At 51.4% G+C, this 10,489-nt stretch overlaps 1 long non-coding RNA gene across 2 annotated transcripts; it reads left to right on the top strand.

Annotated features, from left to right (window-relative positions):
* Positions 1–342: 342 nt before the first annotated feature.
* Positions 343–4,774, top strand: LOC145540965 (uncharacterized). Of its 2 annotated transcripts, XR_014078673.1 has the most exons (3): positions 1,005–1,057; positions 1,768–4,381; positions 4,499–4,774. It is a non-coding gene; the product is annotated as an uncharacterized LOC145540965 (long non-coding RNA). The 2 variants fall into 2 exon arrangements; XR_014078672.1 differs by having other exon boundaries at positions 343–4,381.
* Positions 4,775–10,489: the final 5,715 nt, after the last annotated feature.

Raw genomic sequence — 10,489 nt, 5'->3', positions numbered from 1 at the left:
CACGGGGACAGCCACCAGCCCGGGGTGGGAGTGGGGCCTCCGGCCTGACCCGGGGCCCGTGGGGGAGGCGGCGGCCTCTGGAATGCACAGCCCCTCTCTGCCCTGCCCTCCGCGCCTGACTCACTTCAGACGGGGTTAGAACACAAAGCGCCTGCCTTTGTCCGCAGCCTGTGTTTAATAAGATTGGGCGGCAGGCCTCTGGAGGGGGCACCTCTCCCTCCACAATGGGGCCTGTGACATCACGCTGCCCCCCGCTGTGATGTCAGAGCCCCCACAATGGGCCTTCCCAGACAGATGGCCGGGGATGGGGTGGGGCGGGTGCCTGCAGCTCCGTCCTGTTCTGAGCGCTGGCCCTGCAGGGCCAGGCAGGCAGCGGCTCTGGTCTCACAAATGACAGCAAAAAAAAATCGACTTTTCTCTTTTTAAGAGTTGATGCTTAGCTGATTTTTTTTTTTCACAAGGGGGTAGGAGAACCCTGAAAAAAATAAAAGTTAACATTTTTCTTGCCCATCCCCCCACCCCCAAGTTAAGAACCACTGAGCTGCTCCTTGGGGCCCACCCTCAGGATCAAAATTAAATCCTTAGAACAGCAGCAGATGTCTCGGTTCAGACACTAGCCACACTGGCCTTCCTTCGGCTTCTGATTTGACCACCCATGTTCTTCCCCTATCACCTCATCCTTCAAGTCAGCTTAGAAACTGCCTCCTCCAGGAAGCCTTCCCTGACCCACTCCAGACTAAACAAGTGGCCCCTTCTCTGAGTCATAGCAGATTGGACTTCTGAGCATTCTTGTTGCCGTGAGTGTCTCTCCCCGGGAAAGCGACAATGTGTGGGGTCTGTGAGGGGACCACTTGGATTCTCTCGCTGTCCACACTTTCCCTGGAACCAAGATCCAGTCACCGATCCCGACACAAAAAACGTGGTGGGGGCACCCTCCAGGTGTCAGGCCTCATGGAACTGGCTGCCAGGCAGGAGGGTGTGTCTACAGTAGGTAATCATCACCTGATGTGAGCCTGTGACTGCAGAGTGAGAGGAGCATGAAAGAGAGATGCTGGGGGTAGGGGCCAGGGGTACCTTTAAGTCGGGTGATGGGTGAGCTAAAAGCTCAGAGGAAGCTGGTGGGTAGGGCCAAGGGTCTTGGGGACAGTTCCAGGCAGCAGGCAACACAGAGCGGGCCCTGGAGAAAGTCTAGTCTCGGTCACTCAGACCCCTGGCCGTGGGCAGCAGGGCTCAGGGCAAGATGCCGGATTCCCTTTCTGACTCTGTGCCTTCTGGCCCTGCGGCTTTGGGCAAACCTTTCCCTCCCCAAGTGGCTCAGTGGTAAAGAATCCGCTGCCAACGCAAGAGATGTGAGAGACGCGGGCTCAATCTCTCAGTCGGGAAGATCCCCTGGAGGAGGATGGCAACCCACTCCAGTCTTCTTGCCTAGAAAATCCCGGGAACAGAGGAGCCTGGCGGGCTATGGTCCGGAGGGGAGTTGCAAGGAGTCAGACATGACCGAGCACACAGTTTTCTTTTCTGTATCTCATGGTAGGGTGACCGAGCGAGTGATCGTCCAGATAGGGACAGAGTAGAAAGGGGAGCTGTTGCTAATTATACAGGACACGTGACCTAAACTGGGTCCTGCACAAATGGGGTACACAGCCCCCCACCCACGGGGCAGATGAAGGCAGTTCTAGTTCACAGAGTTCTTGAAGAAATGAGGGACCGGGGCTGCTGGGAGGAGCGGCCAGGGCTGCAGGGCCCCGCCTCTGAATGCCATTCCAGCCCCGCTGCGGTCCGCCTGCCGAAACCGCATGGGAGAATGGACTGAGTTTTGCCAAATCAGTTGGTTCTGGAGGGCTCTGAGAGGCTGGAGAGCTCGAGTTGGCCTGGAGCAGTGAGTGCCGTTTCTGCGAGCATAAACAAGGTGGGGGGGGCGGCGTCCGTGCAGCGGCAGGGAGGGGTCTGGTGAGCCCCGAGGACCCCGGGGGTCGGGAAGGAGCTGCGGGGGTATGGTGGGGAGAGGCCTGGTGGATCCCTTGTGCGGATTTGGCGTGTAACCACCTGGGGTCAACCAGTCTACCTGGCCCCCAAGGCCTAGTCCTGGGGGAGGGACCCTCCGCCCAGCAGGGGACCTGGTCACGCAGCTGCCTAGCTGCCAGACCAGAGTGGAAACTGCATCCGACCGTCCAGACTCCTGAGGCCACCAGGGAATGTGATGAGGCTGCTGAAATGGGGCCCCCGGCAGCGGACGTGGCCGCGGCTTCCCAGAAACCCCAGCTCTGCCGACAGAGAAGAGCTGACGAGGTTTGCATTGGCAAGGCAGACCCTGGGGGACTGGAGTGGAGCCTGCCGCCTGGAGCTGCCTGGGAGCGGGTACCAGGAGTGGGGGGCAACCTGTGGTGGGCAGCAGGAGCCCCCAGGATTTCCCCAGGCCCTCCCCATGACAAGTGGACAGACCAAAAGCCAGTGCCCTCAAGGGACATGCCCGGGTCCTACAACAATATCATCAAGAGATGACCCACCAGAGCCCCTCTTCCTCTTCCAGTCAAGGGTCTTCGTCTTTCCTAGGACCCCCACCACCTCCCCAGATGTCACTCAGTAGCATGCAGTGGGATGAGGTGGCCCTTGTCTTATATCCTGTCTGTCACCTCCTGGCTGTGGGAGCTTGGTCTGATACTATAACCTCACTGAGCCTCAGTGTCCCCATCTGTAAAATGGGGATAATCCATACTTTGCACGATCATTGTGATCCTTCAGTAAGACAAAGTGGGTCTCAGGCTTGGCATGCTGACTGGCACATAGTAGGTGCTCAGAAATGCTCAATTCCTTCTCCTTTCCTGCCAGCATGGTTCTGGGCAACCTGCAGAAGCTGGGGCTGTCTGCATAGCACGTCTCCTGGACACAACCCACATTGAGGGATATTGAATAATCTGGCTCCATATGGCTCCACTAGCTTCCCTGGTGGCTCAAATGGTAAAGAATCTGCCTGAAATGCAGAAGACCTGGGTTTGATTCCTAGGTTGGGAAGATCCACCTGAGAAGGGAATGGCAGCCCACTCCAGTATTCTTGCCTGGAGAATCCCATGGACAGAGCAGTCCATGGTGTCACAGAGTAGGACATGACTGAGCAACTAACACACGTAGCTCCACGGGGCCCCCGGGTCCCCAAAGCCTGGTCGCTGTCTTCTTCATTCTTTGCTTATTGAGCAGATGTTTCCTGAGGGCCTACTGTGCTGGCCACTGTTGTGAAGAGGGGGAGATGGAGGCACATTGATCGTGGACAAAGGCAGAGAAGGCCAGAGCTGAGAATGCCAGCACTTTACACACCGCAAGGGCCTAACCTCTGTTCTCACAGCAGCTACTGTGCGCCAAGCCCCATCCTCAGCCCTGGGGCCGAAGCAAGAGGTTGGGAGTGGGGCATTCCTCTGTGGTTCACTAATTAATTAGAAAATACAAGGCCGGTGCCTGGCGATACTGTTTTGACTTGCCACTCAGACTGGGAGCACCAGGGAAAGAGGGAAGCTTCCCACCCAGCACCCTCATAATTGCTGCCTTTGCCTCCTTCAGGGCTTTGCTGGGTGCATCAAAGGGTGCCAAGGCCCCTGCAGCTCAGAGATCAGGGAGGGCAGTGGGCTGCAGGCCCGCTTCCCAGCTGAGACGACTGAGGCCAGAGACGAAGGTTCTGTCTGGGAATGAAAGCAGGGCTGGCACCGTAAGGCTGCTGATGGCATGACGGCCAGAGGCTGGGATGGCATTGGAGCCAGAGTAGGGCTTGTCCTGGTCAAACGGGGGAGACGCAGGCCCCAGTCTCAGAGGTCTGCAGTGCGGAGGGCAAGGGCAGGCCCTTCTGGGGACCTTTCTCTGCCCTTCATCCGGTGGACTCCCACATGACCTTGGCTTCAACTTGGATGGCTCCTCTTCCTCCGAGAGGCCTGACTGAGTCTTCCAGGCTGGGTCAGGTGCCCCATTCTGGCTCCCATGACACCCAGCTCCTCTCCTTCTAGGCCAGGATCCCTGTGTTGCCATTGTTGCCTCTGCCTGACTAAGAGCTCTGTGAGGGCAGAGAAGGACCCGATTCATCCCTATGACCCCAGTGCCCAACCTGGCCCAGAGCAGGAGGGAACTGCAAACCATCCCCATCCTTCCCTTCCTCCCTCCAATGTGGGTGCCTGGGGTATGGAATGCTATGGCATTTGCAGACCTCGAACAGGTTATGTGCCCTCAGTTGCCCCAGACTCACTGTTCTCAAGCATTTCTAGGGAGATGCCCATCATGGCAGAGAGAAGAGAATGTCCTGTCTTGGCTGTTGAAGGTGGCAAACGGAAAACCATTTTATCGCGGCCCCAACTACCTGGTCTTGACTCCTGCTCTTTCTATGCTTGAGCTGATGGCTCTGGTGAGTTCCTTAACTTCCCTCTGCCTCATTGTTCAAATCTGTAAGTTGAACGGTTCTATGAAGACCTACAAGACCTTCTAGAGCTAACACCCAAAAAAGATGTTCTTTTCATCATAGGGGACTGGAATGCAAAAGTAGGAAGTCGAGAAACACCTGGCGTAACAGGCAAATTTGGCCTTGGGAGTACAGAACGAAGCAGGCAAAGGCTAACAGAGTTTTGCCAAGAGAATGCACTGGTCATAGCAAACACCCTCTTCCAACAACACAAGACAACACTCTACACACGGACATTACCAGATGGTCAATACCAAAATCAGACTGATTATATTCTTTGCAGCCAAAGATGGAGAAGCTCTATATAGTCAGCAAAAACAAGACCAGGAGCTGACTGTGGCTCAGATCATGAACTCTTTATCGCCAAATTCAGACTTAAATTGAAGAAAGTAGGGAAAACCACTAGACCATTCAGTTCAGTTCAGTTCAGTCTCTCAGTCGTGTCCGACTCTCTGCGACCCCATGAATTGCAGCACGCCAGGCCTCCCTGTCCATCACCAACTCCCGGAGTCTATCCAAACCCATGTTCATGAGTCGGTGATGCCATCCAACCATCTCATCCTCTGTCGTCCCCTTCTCCTCCGGCCCCCAATCCTACCCAGCATCAGGGTCTTTTCCAATGAGTCAACCCTTCGCATGAGGTGGCCAAAGTATTGGAGTTTCAGCTTTAACATCAGACCTTCCAATGAACACCCAGGATTGATCTCTTTTAGGATTGATTGATTGGATCTCCTTGCAGTCCAAGGGACTCTCAAGAGTCTTCTCCAACACCACAGTTCAAAAGCATCAATTCTGCGGTGCTCAGCTTTCTTCACCGTCCAACTCTCACATCCATACATGACCACTGGAAAAACCATAGCCTTGACTAGACGGACTTTTGTTGGCAAAGTAATGTCTCTGCTTTTAAATATGCTATCTAGGTTGGCCATAACCTTCCTTCCAAGGAGTAAGAGTCTTTTAATTTCATGGCTGCAGTCACCATCAGCAGTGATTCTGGAGCCCAAAAAAGTAAAGTCTGACACTGTTTCCCCATCTATTTCCCATGGAGTGATGGGACCAGATGCCATGATCTTAGTTTTCTGAATGTTGAGCTTTAAGCCAACTTTTTCACTCTCCTCCTTCACCTTCATCAAGAGGCTCTTCAGTTCTTCTTCACTCTCTGCCATAAGGGTGGTGTCATCCGCATATCTGAGGTTATCGATATTTCTCCCGGCAATCTTGATTCCAGCTTGTGCTTCATCCAGCCCAGAGTTTCTCATGATGTACTCTGCATAGAAGTTAAATAAGCAGGGTGACAATATACAGCCTTGACGTACTCCTTTTCCTATTTGGAATCAGTCTGTTGTTCCATGTCCAGTTCTAACTGTTGCTTCCTGACCTGCATACAGGTTTCTCAAGAGACAGGTCAGATGGTCTGGTATTCCCATCTCTTTCAGAATTTTCCACAGTTTATTGTGATCCACACAGTCAAAGGCTTTGGCATAGTCAATAAAGCAGAAATAGATGTTTTTCTGGAACTCTCTTGCTTTTTCGATGATCCAGCGGATATTGGCAATTTGATCTCTGGTTCCTCTGCCTTTTCTAAAACCAGCTTGAACATCTGGAAGTTCACGGTTCACTAGACCATTCAGGTATGACCTAAATCAAATCCCTTATGATTATCCAGTGGAAGTGACAAATAGATTCAAGGGATTAGATCTGATGGACAGAGTGCCTAATGAACTATGGACAGAGGTTCATGACATTGTACATTGACCATTCCCAAGAAAAATAAATGCAAAAAGGCAAAATGGTTGTCTAAGGAGGCCTTACAAATAGCTGTGAAAAGAAAAGAAGCAAAAGGCAACGGAGAAGAGGAAAGATATGCCCATTTGAATGCAGAGTTCCAAAGAATAGCAAGGAGAGATAAGAAAGCCTTCTTCAGTGATCAATGCAAAGAAATAGAGGAAAACAATAGAATGAGAAAGACTAGAGATCTCTTCAAGAAAATTAGAGATACCAAGGGAACATTTCATGCAAAGATGGCTCAATAAAGGACAGAAATGGTATGGACCTAACAGAAGCAGAAGATATTAAGAAGAGGTGGCAAGAGTACACAGATGAACTATATAAAAAAGATCTTCATGACCCAGATAACCACGATGGTGTGATCACTCCCCTAGAGCCAGACATCCTGGAATGTGAAGTCAAGTGGACCTTAGGAAGCATCATTACGAACAAAGCTAGTGGAGGTGATGGAATTCCTGTTGAGCTACTTCAAATCCTAAAAGACGATGCTATGAAAGTGCTGCACTCAATATGCCAGCAAATTTGGAAAACTCACCATGGCCACAGGACTGGAAAAGGTCAGTTTTCATTCAAATCCCAAAGAAAGGCAATGCCAAAGAATGCTAACTACCGCACAATTGCACTCATCTCACACGCTAGCAAAGTAATGCTCAAAATTCTCCAAGCCAGGCTTCAACGGTATGTGAGCCATGAACTTTCAGATGTTCAAGCTAGTTTTAGAGAAGGCAGAGGAACCAGAGATCAAATTACCAACATCTGTTGGACCATCGAAAAAGCAAGAGAGTTCCAATAAAACATCTACTTCTGCTTTATTGGCTATGTCAAAGCCTTTGACTTTGTGGATCACAATAAACTGAGGAAAATTCTCAAAGAGATGGGAATACCAGACCACCTGACCTGCCTCCTGAGAAATCTGTATGCAGGTCAGGAAGCAACAGTTAGAACTGGACATGGAACAACAGACTCGTTTCAAATAGGAAAAGGAGTACGTCAAGGCTGTATATTGTCACCCTGCTTATTTAACTTCTATCCAGAGTACATCCTGAGAAACACTGGGCTGGATGAAGCACAAGCTTGAATCAAGATTGCCAGGAGAAATATCAATAACCTCAGATATGCAGATGACACCACCCTTATGGCAGAAAGTGAAGAAGAACTAAAGAACCTCTTGATGAAAGTGAAAGAGGAGAGTGAAAAAGTTGGCTTAAAACTCAACATTCAGAAAACTAAGATCATGGCTTCCAGTCCCATCACTTCATGGCAAATAGATGGGGAAACAATGGAAACAGTGACTGACTGTATTTTGAGGGGCTCCAAAATCACTGCAGATGGTGACTGCAGCCATGAAATTAAAAGATGCTTGCTCCTTGGAAGACAAGCTACGATCAACCTAGACAGCACATTAAAAAGCAGAGACATTACTTTGCAAACAAAGGTCAATCTAATCAAAGCTATAGTTTTTCCAGTAGTCATGTATGGATGTGAGAATTGGACTATAAAGAAAGCTGAGCGCCAAAGAATTGATGCTTTTGAACTGTGGTGTTGGAGAAGACTCGTGAGAGTTCCTTGGACTGCAAGGAGATCCAACCAGTCCATCCTAAAGGAGATCAGTCCTGAATATTCATTGGAAGGACTGATGCTGACATTGAAACTCCAATACTGTGGCCACCTGATGCGAAGAACTGACTCACTGGAAAAGCCCCTGATTCTGGGAAAGATTGAGGTGGGAGGAGAAGGGGACAACAGAGGATGAGATGGTTGGATGGCATCACCGACTCGATGGACATGAGTTTGAGTAAACTCCAGGAGTTGGTGATGGACAGGGAGGCCTGGCGTGCTACAGTCCATGGGGTCGCAAAGAGTCGGACACGACTGAGCAACTGAATTGAACTGATGGGCAACACTTGGAGCAGTGGGTGGCAACCAGTAACTTCTGTGTGTTTGCTGACACCCGATCAAATTCAAGGAACATATTCCTGTTGCTCTGAGTTTGTTTGTTTCACTGGTGATGTTAACTTGGTTATGGCAGTATTTGTCAGGTTTCTCTACTGTAAGATTGTTTTCGTTTTCTTTTTCATAAAAACCTTTTGTTACTTCCTTTCTTTGGAAGATTCCCCTAGGTTCAGTCCACAGTCAAAGCAGTGGGGAGTTAAGCTCCACCTCCCAGAGGGGGGAAACCTACATGAATTATTCAGAATTCTTCTGTAAGGAAGTTTTTTCTTGTCTCCCCCATTTATTTATTTCTTCAATCATTAAATTAGTGTGGACTCATGGATATTTGTTTTATGTGTTAGATTATAATCCAATTCTGTTATTTGTTCTGTTGCTCATCCTGGTCTAGGTTTGGCCACTGGGATCTCTTTCAGGTTGGCTCCTGAAAGGATCACGGGCTACTGATACCCCATCTGTTTATTTATTTTTTTTATGCATTTCCTTACTCTCTAGCACTCCAAGCTGCTCCCGGCTCATCTATTGTTTTCCCTGCTTCAGCCCTGGAATCAGTCGTTTCTCTAGGAAGTTCTGGTTCGTATTATTTATTAGAGAGTGGTACGTAGAAACCAAGATCTAGAGGCCAAATGTGCTTATTGCTACCAGGGTGTCACTACTTCCAGGCTCTCTAGCGGGGAGAACTAGATTTGCTTTAATATAAAAAATTAAGTTTCCAGGGCTTCCCTGGTGGTCCACTGGTTAAGACTCTAGACTTCTACTGCAGGAGGTGTGGGTTTGATCCCTGGTTGGAGCACTAAGTAAGATCCCACATGCCACATGTCCCGTGGTGTGGCCAAAAACACAAAACAGAACAAAATGAAGTTTCCCCTCTTGCCAATCGTGGGGTCTGTTGGAGGCTCCAGACAGCTGCCCCTCGGCCTTTGAGCACAGATCCCAGCCTGTAGCCCACAGGAGGCAGGCCTGCGCAGCCTCACGTGCCCTTAGAGGGCCTTATGCCCACGGGGGCTCTGAGAGACACAGGGAGGGAGGCACACGTGCAGCCAGCCTCCCCCCAAGCTGAGCCAGTCCTGCTCCCCAGCGGGGCCATCTCCAAAGCTGAGTGGCTTTGGAGATTGGACTCAGCCAGGCCTCAGGCATCCTCACAGCCCACACTGCGGGAGGCCTGCTCCCTGCTGGACCAACAGCTTTGTCAGTGGTGGTGACAGTAGCCATAACCCAGTAACAGAGCCATAGGGGCAACCCGGGGCAGGCCAGGCGAGGGTCAGCTCCCAGGAAGGCCTGATTCAGCTGCCAGGCTCAGCACACCCAGGTGGCCGGTGCTGCTGCCGCGTGCAAGGCCTGGGGCGCTGGTCCCTGAGCTCCCTCACCTTTCCCACGCCCAGTCCAGCCCAACACTGCAGGAGACACGGGTGCTCAGTGGGCCAGGGCCCAGCTGGCCCCCCACAGAGGCAGCTCTCCTGCAGCTGCAGGGAGTCAGGGCCGAGTGGGGAGCTTGAGGCCCCGAGGCAAGCTGAGCGCCCTCCCACCTTTGCCAGAATGTCTCCTGTCTCCCTATAGTTCTAGGCTGGGAGTCAAGAGGTCTGGGCCTCTCTAGCGCTGACTTCTGTTTGGGGCACAGTAATTATGTCTCACCCCGCGTAACATCGTCATCAGCTCCCCATTGCCCTCAGCTTAAAATCCCCACTGCTGGGCCGGCCTTCCCCGGAGATCTCTTCGGCACTCTGCGGCACGCCCTAATAACGCCAGGTTGCTTGTGGTTCCCGCTTGCGCAATCACAGTTTCACCCTCCACAGTTTGCCCTGCCTGCATTACCCTTTCCCACTGCTTCACCGGTTAATTCCTACTTGTGCCTGAGCTCTTAGCTCTGGATCACCTCCTCCAGGAAGACTTCCTCCTGTGCCCTGGATCACTTCTGCCCATCAGATCCTGCCTCTGATCCCCTGGGTATGATACCTTCCTTAAGGCCCACCAAGAATGATCTCTGGTGTACTGGGCAGTGACCTGGTTTAGTGCAGAAGGCTTGGGGTGTGACACCAGGGCTGTGACTTCCAGGCCCCTGCTCCTTCCTGCTGCATGACTTAGGGCAAGTCACTACACATCTCTGAGCCTGAGTCTCCCCTCTGTGAGAAAAGCACCTATTGGGATGCAAGGCCTTGCTTTCAAGTCTGGCCTCTGCCTCTAACTCACCGTGGCCTTGGGCAAGCCCCTTCACTGGGCTCAGCCTCAGTTTTCTTCTTCTGTAAAACGGGGCTGCCCACAAAACTCGGGAGTGCTAAGGCTACAACAAGCCCAAGCTTGTGAAAAGCTTTTGTAAAC

The sequence above is a fragment of the Giraffa tippelskirchi genome, chromosome 3 (genome assembly GCF_054371585.1).
Source record: "Giraffa tippelskirchi isolate mGirTip1 chromosome 3, T2T-mGirTip1v1.2.pri, whole genome shotgun sequence".
In the NCBI taxonomy this organism is placed as follows: domain Eukaryota; kingdom Metazoa; phylum Chordata; class Mammalia; order Artiodactyla; family Giraffidae; genus Giraffa; species Giraffa tippelskirchi.
Note: the sequence above shows the minus strand (reverse complement) of the source record. Positions and strands in the feature narration are given on the sequence as shown.